The following is an 11177-nucleotide window of genomic DNA, read 5'->3' as shown; positions in this document are numbered from 1 at the left end:
TTGCAACTTGCTTTAACATGTTTAACAGTGCATGAAATGTTGTCTAAAACAAAAAAGAATGATGCATTTTATGGCTGGATCTGTTTTTATCACTTTCTGAATTGGACGTTGAAAATGAGCTTATCTCAGCCAGCAGAGAGGTCAAATCACAGTAATGCAAACTCAGTCAGAGACATATATTTTCACTTGCAACTTGCTTTAACATGTTTAACAGTGCATGAAATGTTGTCTAAAACAAAAAAGAATGATGCATTTTATGGCTGGATCTGGTTTTATTACATTCTGAATTGGACGTTGAAAATGAGCTTATCTCAGCCAGCAGAGAGGTCAAATCACAGTAATGCAAACTCAGTCAGAGACATATGTTTTCTCTTGCAACTTGCTTTAACATGTTTAACAGTGCATGAAATGTTGTCTAAAACAAAAAAGAATGATGCATTTTATGTCCGGATCTATTTTTATCACTTTCTGAATTGGACGTTGAAAATGAGCTTATCTCAGCCAGCAGAGAGGTCAAATCACAGTAATGCAAACTCAGTCAGAGACATAGATTTTCACTTGCAACTTGCTTTAACATGTTTAACAGTGCATGAAATGTTGTCTAAAACAAAAAAGAATGATGCATTTTATAGCTGGATCTGGTTTTATTACATTCTGAATTGGACGTTGAAAATGAGCTTATCTCAGCCAGCAGAGAGGTCAAATCACAGTAATGCAAACTCAGTCAGAGACATAGATTTTCACTTGCAACTTGCTTTAACATGTTTAACAGTGCATGAAATGTTGTCTAAAACAAAAAAGAATGATGCATTTTATAGCTGGATCTGGTTTTATTACATTCTGAATTGGACGTTGAAAATGAGCTTATCTCAGCCAGCAGAGAGGTCAAATCACAGTAATGCAAACTCAGTCAGAGACACAGATTTTCACTTGCAACTTGCTTTAACATGTTTAACAGTGCATGAAATGTTGTCTAAAACAAAAAAGAATTATCCATGTTATGGCTGGATATGTTTTTATCATTTTCTGAAATCGACGTTGAAAATGAGCTTATCTCAGCCAGCAGAGAGGTCAATTCACAGTAATGCAAACTCAGTCAGGGACATAGATTTTCTCTTGCAACTTGCTTTAACATGTTTAACAGTGCATGAAATGTTGTCTAAAACAAAAAAGAATGATGCATTTTATGGCTGGATCTGTTTTTATCACTTTTGAATTGGACGATGAAAATGAGTTTATCTCAGCCAGCAGAGAGGTCAAATCACAGTAATGCAAACTTAGTCAGAGACATAGATTTTCACTTGCAACTTGCTTTAACATGTTTAACAGTGCATGAAATGTTGTCTAAAACAAAAAAGAATGATGCATTTTATGGCTGGATCTGGTTTTATTACATTCTGAATTGGACGTTGAAAATGAGCTTATCTTAGCCAGCAGAGAGGTCAAATCACAGTAATGCAAACTCAGTCAGAGACATAGATTTTCACTTGCAACTTGCTTTAACATGTTTAACAGTGCATGAAATGTTGTCTAAAACAAAAAAGAATGATGCATTTTATGTCTGGATCTATTTTTATCACTTTCTGAATTGGACGTTGAAAATGAGCTTATCTCAGCCAGCAGAGAGGTCAAATCACAGTAATGCAAACTCAGTCAGAGACATAGATTTTCTCTTGCAACTTGCTTTAACATGTTTAACAGTGCATGAAATGTTGTCTAAAACAAAAAAGAATGATGCATTTTATGGCTGGATCTGTTTTTATCACTTTTGAATTGGACGATGAAAATGAGCTTATCTCAGCCAGCAGAGAGGTCAAATCACAGTAATGCAAACTCAGTCAGAGACATAGATTTTCACTTGCAACTTGCTTTAACATGTTTAACAGTGCATGAAATGTTGTCTAAAACAAAAAAGAATGATGCATTTTATAGCTGGATCTGGTTTTATTACATTCTGAATTGGACGTTGAAAATGAGCTTATCTCAGCCAGCAGAGAGGATAAATCACAGTAATGCAAACTCAGTCAGAGACATAGATTTTCACTTGCAACTTGCTTTAACATGTTTAACAGTGCATGAAATGTTGTCTAAAACAAAAAAGAATGATGCATTTTATGTCTGGATCTATTTTTATCACTTTCTGAATTGGACGTTGAAAATGAGCTTATCTCAGCCAGCAGAGAGGTCAAATCACAGTAATGCAAACTCAGTCAGAGACACAGATTTTCACTTGCAACTTGCTTTAACATGTTTAACAGTGCATGAAATGTTGTCTAAAACAAAAAAGAATTATCCATGTTATGGCTGGATATGTTTTTATCATTTTCTGAAATCGACGTTGAAAATGAGCTTATCTCAGCCAGCAGAGAGGTCAATTCACAGTAATGCAAACTCAGTCAGGGACATAGATTTTCTCTTGCAACTTGCTTTAACATGTTTAACAGTGCATGAAATGTTGTCTAAAACAAAAAAGAATGATGCATTTTATGGCTGGATCTGTTTTTATCACTTTTGAATTGGACGATGAAAATGAGCTTATCTCAGCCAGCAGAGAGGTCAAATCACAGTAATGCAAACTCAGTCAGAGACATATATTTTCACTTGCAACTTATATGTATAATATGAATTGGACGTTGAAAATGAGCTTATCTCAGCCAGCAGAGAGGTCAAATCACAGTAATGCAAACTCAGTCAGAGACATAGATTTTCACTTGCAACTTGCTTTAACATGTTTAACAGTGCATGAAATGTTGTCTAAAACAAAAAAGAATGATGCATTTTATAGCTGGATCTGGTTTTATTACATTCTGAATTGGACGTTGAAAATGAGCTTATCTCAGCCAGCAGAGAGGTCAAATCACAGTAATGCAAACTCAGTCAGAGACATAGATTTTCACTTGCAACTTGCTTTAACATGTTTAACAGTGCATGAAATGTTGTCTAAAACAAAAAAGAATGGTCCATGTTATGGCTGGATCTGTTTTTATCATTTTCTGAAATGGACGTTGAAAATGAGCTTATCTCAGCCAGCAGAGAGGTCAAATCACAGTAATGCAAACTCAGTCAGGGACATAGATTTTCTCTTGCAACTTGCTTTAACATGTTTAACAGTGCATGAAATGTTGTCTAAAACAAAAAAGAATGATGCATTTTATAGCTGGATCTGGTTTTATTACATTCTGAATTGGAGGTTGAAAATGAGCTTATCTCAGCCAGCAGAGAGGTCAAATCACAGTAATGCAAACTCAGTCAGAGACATATATTTTCACTTGCAACTTGCTTTAACATGTTTAACAGTGCATGAAATGTTGTCTAAAACAAAAAAGAATTATGCATTTTATGGCTGGATCTGGTTTTATTACATTCTGAATTGGACGTTGAAAATGAGCTTATCTCAGCCAGCAGAGAGGTCAAATCACAGTAATGCAAACTCAGTCAGAGACATATGTTTTCTCTTGCAACTTGCTTTAACATGTTTAACAGTGCATGAAATTTTGTCTAAAACAAAAAAGAATGATGCACTTTATGTCCGGATCTATTTTTATCACTTTCTGAATTGGACGTTGAAAATGAGCTTATCTCAGCCAGCAGAGAGGTCAAATCACAGTAATGCAAACTCAGTCAGAGACATAGATTTTCACTTGCAACTTGCTTTAACATGTTTAACAGTGCATGAAATGTTGTCTAAAACAAGAAAGAATGATGCATTTTATGTCTGGGTCTGGTTTTATTACATTCTAAATTGGACGTTGAAAATGAGCTTATCTCAGCCAGCAGAGAGGTCAAATCACAGTAATGCAAACTCAGTCAGAGACATAGATTTTCACTTGCAACTTGCTTTAACATGTTTAACAGTGCATGAAATGTTGTCTAAAACAAGAAAGAATGATGCATTTTATGTCTGGGTCTGGTTTTATTACATTCTAAATTGGACGTTGAAAATGAGCTTATCTCAGCCAGCAGAGAGGTCAAATCACAGTAATGCAAACTCAGTCAGAGACATATATTTTCACTTGCAACTTGCTTTAACATGTTTAACAGTGCATGAAATGTTGTCTAAAACAAAAAAGAATGATGCATTTTATGGCTGGATCTGGTTTTATTACATTCTGAATTGGACGTTGAAAATGAGCTTATCTCAGCCAGCAGAGAGGTCAAATCACAGTAATGCAAACTCAGTCAGAGACATAGATTTTCACTTGCAACTTGCTTTAACATGTTTAACAGTGCATGAAATGTTGTCTAAAACAAAAAAGAATGATGCATTTTATAGCTGGATCTGGTTTTATTACATTCTGAATTGGACGTTGAAAATGAGCTTATCTCAGCCAGCAGAGAGGTCAAATCACAGTAATGCAAACTCAGTCAGAGACATAGATTTTCACTTGCAACTTGCTTTAACATGTTTAACAGTGCATGAAATGTTGTCTAAAACAAAAAAGAATGATGCATTTTATGTCTGGATCTGGTTTTATTACATTCTGAATTGGACGTTGAAAATGAGCTTATCTCAGCCAGCAGAGAGGTCAAATCACAGTAATTCAAACTCAGTCAGAGACATAGATTTTCACTTGCAACTTGCTTTAACATGTTTAACAGTGCATGAAATGTTGTCTAAAACAAAAAAGAATGATGCATTTTATAGCTGGATCTGGTTTTATTACATTCTGAATTGGACGTTGAAAATGAGCTTATCTCAGCCAGCAGAGAGGTCAAATCACAGTAATGCAAACTCAGTCAGAGACATAGATTTTCACTTGCAACTTGCTTTAACATGTTTAACAGTGCATGAAATGTTGTCTAAAACAAAAAAGAATGGTCCATGTTATGGCTGGATCTGTTTTTATCATTTTCTGAATTGGACGTTGAAAATGAGCTTATCTCAGCCAGCAGAGAGGTCAAATCACAGTAATGCAAACTCAGTCAGAGACACAGATTTTCACTTGCAACTTGCTTTAACATGTTTAACAGTGCATGAAATGTTGTCTAAAACAAAAAAGAATTATCCATGTTATGGCTGGATATGTTTTTATCATTTTCTGAAATCGACGTTGAAAATGAGCTTATCTCAGCCAGCAGAGAGGTCAAATCACAGTAATGCAAACTCAGTCAGGGACATAGATTTTCTCTTGCAACTTGCTTTAACATGTTTAACAGTGCATGAAATGTTGTCTAAAACAAAAAAGAATGATGCATTTTATGGCTGGATCTGTTTTTATAACTTTTGAATTGGACGATGAAAATGAGTTTATCTCAGCCAGCAGAGAGGTCAAATCACAGTAATGCAAACTTAGTCAGAGACATAGATTTTCACTTGCAACTTGCTTTAACATGTTTAACAGTGCATGAAATGTTGTCTAAAACAAATAAGAATGATGCATTTTATGGCTGGATCTGGTTTTATTACATTCTGAATTGGACGTTGAAAATGAGCTTATCTTAGCCAGCAGAGAGGTCAAATCACAGTAATGCAAACTCAGTCAGAGACATAGATTTTCACTTGCAACTTGCTTTAACATGTTTAACAGTGCATGAAATGTTGTCTAAAACAAAAAAGAATGATGCATTTTATAGCTGGATCTGGTTTTATTACATTCTGAATTGGACGTTGAAAATGAGCTTATCTCAGCCAGCAGAGAGGTCAAATCACAGTAATGCAAACTCAGTCAGAGACATAGATTTTCACTTGCAACTTGCTTTAACATGTTTAACAGTGCATGAAATGTTGTCTAAAACAAAAAAGAATGATGCATTTTATGTCTGGATCTATTTTTATCACTTTCTGAATTGGACGTTGAAAATGAGCTTATCTCAGCCAGCAGAGAGGTCAAATCACAGTAATGCAAACTCAGTCAGAGACATAGATTTTCTCTTGCAACTTGCTTTAACATGTTTAACAGTGCATGAAATGTTGTCTAAAACAAAAAAGAATGATGCATTTTATGGCTGGATCTGTTTTTATCACTTTTGAATTGGACGATGAAAATGAGCTTATCTCAGCCAGCAGAGAGGTCAAATCACAGTAATGCAAACTCAGTCAGAGACATAGATTTTCACTTGCAACTTGCTTTAACATGTTTAACAGTGCATGAAATGTTGTCTAAAACAAAAAAGAATGATGCATTTTATGGCTGGATCTGTTTTTATCACTTTCTGAACTGGACGTTGAAAATGAGCTTATCTCAGCCAGCAGAGAGGTCAAATCACAGTAATGCAAACTCAGTCAGAGACATATATTTTCACTTGCAACTTGCTTTAACATGTTTAACAGTGCATGAAATGTTGTCTAAAACAAAAAAGAATGATGCATTTTATGGCTGGATCTGGTTTTATTACATTCTGAATTGGACGTTGAAAATGAGCTTATCTCAGCCAGCAGAGAGGTCAAATCACAGTAATGCAAACTCAGTCAGAGACATATGTTTTCTCTAGCAACTTGCTTTAACATGTTTAACAGTGCATGAAATGTTGTCTAAAACAAAAAAGAATGATGCATTTTATGTCCGGATCTATTTTTATCACTTTCTGAATTGGACGTTGAAAATGAGCTTATCTCAGCCAGCAGAGAGGTCAAATCACAGTAATGCAAACTCAGTCAGAGACATAGATTTTCACTTGCAACTTGCTTTAACATGTTTAACAGTGCATGAAATGTTGTCTAAAACAAAAAAGAATGATGCATTTTATAGCTGGATCTGGTTTTATTACATTCTGAATTGGACGTTGAAAATGAGCTTATCTCAGCCAGCAGAGAGGTCAAATCACAGTAATGCAAACTCAGTCAGAGACATAGATTTTCACTTGCAACTTGCTTTAACATGTTTAACAGTGCATGAAATGTTGTCTAAAACAAAAAAGAATGATCCATTTTATGGCTGGATCTGTTTTTATCACTTTTTGAAATGGACGTTGAAAATGAGCTTATCTCAGCCAGCAGAGAGGTCAAATCACAGTAATGCAAACTCAGTCAGAGACATAGATTTTCACTTGCAACTTGCTTTAACATGTTTAACAGTGCATGAAATGTTGTCTAAAACAAAAAAGAATGATGCATTTTATAGCTGGATCTGGTTTTATTACATTCTGAATTGGACGTTGAAAATGAGCTTATCTCAGCCAGCAGAGAGGTCAAATCACAGTAATGCAAACTCAGTCAGAGACATAGATTTTCACTTGCAACTTGCTTTAACATGTTTAACAGTGCATGAAATGTTGTCTAAAACAAAAAAGAATGATGCATTTTATAGCTGGATCTGGTTTTATTACATTCTGAATTGGACGTTGAAAATGAGCTTATCTCAGCCAGCAGAGAGGTCAAATCACAGTAATGCAAACTCAGTCAGAGACATAGATTTTCACTTGCAACTTGCTTTAACATGTTTAACAGTGCATGAAATGTTGTCTAAAACAAGAAAGAATGATGCATTTTATGTCTGGGTCTGGTTTTATTACATTCTAAATTGGACGTTGAAAATGAGCTTATCTCAGCCAGCAGAGAGGTCAAATCACAGTAATGCAAACTCAGTCAGAGACATAGATTTTCACTTGCAACTTGCTTTAACATGTTTAACAGTGCATGAAATGTTGTCTAAAACAAGAAAGAATGATGCATTTTATGTCTGGGTCTGGTTTTATTACATTCTAAATTGGACGTTGAAAATGAGCTTATCTCAGCCAGCAGAGAGGTCAAATCACAGTAATGCAAACTCAGTCAGAGACATATATTTTCACTTGCAACTTGCTTTAACATGTTTAACAGTGCATGAAATGTTGTCTAAAACAAAAAAGAATGATGCATTTTATGGCTGGATCTGGTTTTATTACATTCTGAATTGGACGTTGAAAATGAGCTTATCTCAGCCAGCAGAGAGGTCAAATCACAGTAATGCAAACTCAGTCAGAGACATATGTTTTCTCTAGCAACTTGCTTTAACATGTTTAACAGTGCATGAAATGTTGTCTAAAACAAAAAAGAATGATGCATTTTATGTCCGGATCTATTTTTATCACTTTCTGAATTGGACGTTGAAAATGAGCTTATCTCAGCCAGCAGAGAGGTCAAATCACAGTAATGCAAACTCAGTCAGAGACATAGATTTTCACTTGCAACTTGCTTTAACATGTTTAACAGTGCATGAAATGTTGTCTAAAACAAAAAAGAATGATGCATTTTATAGCTGGATCTGGTTTTATTACATTCTGAATTGGACGTTGAAAATGAGCTTATCTCAGCCAGCAGAGAGGTCAAATCACAGTAATGCAAACTCAGTCAGAGACATAGATTTTCACTTGCAACTTGCTTTAACATGTTTAACAGTGCATGAAATGTTGTCTAAAACAAAAAAGAATGATCCATTTTATGGCTGGATCTGTTTTTATCACTTTTTGAAATGAACGTTGAAAATGAGCTTATCTCAGCCAGCAGAGAGGTCAAATCACAGTAATGCAAACTCAGTCAGAGACATAGATTTTCACTTGCAACTTGCTTTAACATGTTTAACAGTGCATGAAATGTTGTCTAAAACAAAAAAGAATGTTGCATTTTATAGCTGGATCTGGTTTTATTACATTCTGAATTGGACGTTGAAAATGAGCTTATCTCAGCCAGCAGAGAGGTCAAATCACAGTAATGCAAACTCAGTCAGAGACATAGATTTTCACTTGCAACTTGCTTTAACATGTTTAACAGTGCATGAAATGTTGTCTAAAACAAAAAAGAATGATGCATTTTATAGCTGGATCTGGTTTTATTACATTCTGAATTGGACGTTGAAAATGAGCTTATCTCAGCCAGCAGAGAGGTCAAATCCCAGTAATGCAAACTCAGTCAGAGACATAGATTTTCACTTGCAACTTGCTTTAACATGTTTAACAGTGCATGAAATGTTGTCTAAAACAAGAAAGAATGATGCATTTTATGTCTGGGTCTGGTTTTATTACATTCTAAATTGGACGTTGAAAATGAGCTTATCTCAGCCAGCAGAGAGGTCAAATCACAGTAATGCAAACTCAGTCAGAGACATAGATTTTCACTTGCAACTTGCTTTAACATGTTTAACAGTGCATGAAATGTTGTCTAAAACAAAAAAGAATGATGCATTTTATGTCTGGATCTGGTTTTATTACATTCTGAATTGGACGTTGAAAATGAGCTTATCTCAGCCAGCAGAGAGGTCAAATCACAGTAATTCAAACTCAGTCAGAGACATAGATTTTCACTTGCAACTTGCTTTAACATGTTTAACAGTGCATGAAATGTTGTCTAAAACAAAAAAGAATGATGCATTTTATAGCTGGATCTGGTTTTATTACATTCTGAATTGGACGTTGAAAATGAGCTTATCTCAGCCAGCAGAGAGGTCAAATCACAGTAATGCAAACTCAGTCAGAGACATAGATTTTCACTTGCAACTTGCTTTAACATGTTTAACAGTGCATGAAATGTTGTCTAAAACAAAAAAGAATGGTCCATGTTATGGCTGGATCTGTTTTTATCATTTTCTGAAATGGACGTTGAAAATGAGCTTATCTCAGCCAGCAGAGAGGTCAAATCACAGTAATGCAAACTCAGTCAGGGACATAGATTTTCTCTTGCAACTTGCTTTAACATGTTTAACAGTGCATGAAATGTTGTCTAAAACAAAAAAGAATGATGCATTTTATAGCTGGATCTGGTTTTATTACATTCTGAATTGGACGTTGAAAATGAGCTTATCTCAGCCAGCAGAGAGGTCAAATACCAGTAATACAAACTCAGTCAGAGACATAGATTTTCACTTGCAACTTGCTTTAACATGTTTAACAGTGCATGAAAAGTTGTCTAAAACAAAAAAGAATGATGCATTTTATGGCTGGATCTGTTTTTATCACTTTCTGAATTGGACGTTGAAAATGAGCTTATCTCAGCCAGCAGAGAGGTCAAATCACAGTAATGCAAACTCAGTCAGAGACATAGATTTTCACTTGCAACTTGCTTTAACATGTTTAACAGTGCATGAAATGTTGTCTAAAACAAAAAAGAATGATGCATTTTATAGCTGGATCTGGTTTTATTACATTCTGAATTGGACGTTGAAAATGAGCTTATCTCAGCCAGCAGAGAGGTCAAATCACAGTAATGCAAACTCAGTCAGAGACATAGATTTTCACTTGCAACTTGCTTTAACATGTTTAACAGTGCATGAAATGTTGTCTAAAACAAAAAAGAATGATGCATTTTATAGCTGGATCTGGTTTTATTACATTCTGAATTGGACGTTGAAAATGAGCTTATCTCAGCCAGCAGAGAGGTCAAATCACAGTAATACAAACTCAGTCAGAGACATAGATTTTCACTTGCAACTTGCTTTAACATGTTTAACAGTGCATGAAAAGTTGTCTAAAACAAAAAAGAATGATGCATTTTATGGCTGGATCTGTTTTTATCACTTTCTGAATTGGACGTTGAAAATGAGCTTATCTCAGCCAGCAGAGAGGTCAAATCACAGTAATGCAAACTCAGTCAGAGACATATATTTTCACTTGCAACTTGCTTTAACATGTTTAACAGTGCATGAAATGTTGTCTAAAACAAAAAAGAATGATGCATTTTATGGCTGGATCTGGTTTTATTACATTCTGAATTGGACGTTGAAAATGAGCTTATCTCAGCCAGCAGAGAGGTCAAATCACAGTAATGCAAACTCAGTCAGAGACATATGTTTTCTCTTGCAACTTGCGACATAGATTTTCACTTGCAACTTGCTTTAACATGTTTAACAGTGCATGAAATGTTGTCTAAAACAAAAAAAGAATGATGCATTTTATAGCTGGATCTGGTTTTATTACATTCTGAATTTGACGTTGAAAATGAGCTTATCTCAGCCAGCAGAGAGGTCAAATCACAGTAATGCAAACTCAGTCAGAGACATAGATTTTCACTTGCAACTTGCTTTAACATGTTTAACAGTGCATGAAATGTTGTCTAAAACAAAAAAGAATGATGCATTTTATAGCTGGATCTGGTTTTATTACATTCTGAATTGGACGTTGAAAATGAGCTTATCTCAGCCAGCAGAGAGGTCAAATCACAGTAATGCAAACTCAGTCAGAGACATAGATTTTCACTTGCAACTTGCTTTAACATGTTTAACAGTGCATGAAATGTTGTCTAAAACAAAAAAGAATGATGCATTTTA

This window comes from Danio rerio, chromosome 2 (genome assembly GCF_049306965.1).
Source record: "Danio rerio strain Tuebingen ecotype United States chromosome 2, GRCz12tu, whole genome shotgun sequence".
Classification (NCBI taxonomy): Eukaryota; Metazoa; Chordata; class Actinopteri; order Cypriniformes; family Danionidae; genus Danio; species Danio rerio.
Note: the sequence above shows the minus strand (reverse complement) of the source record.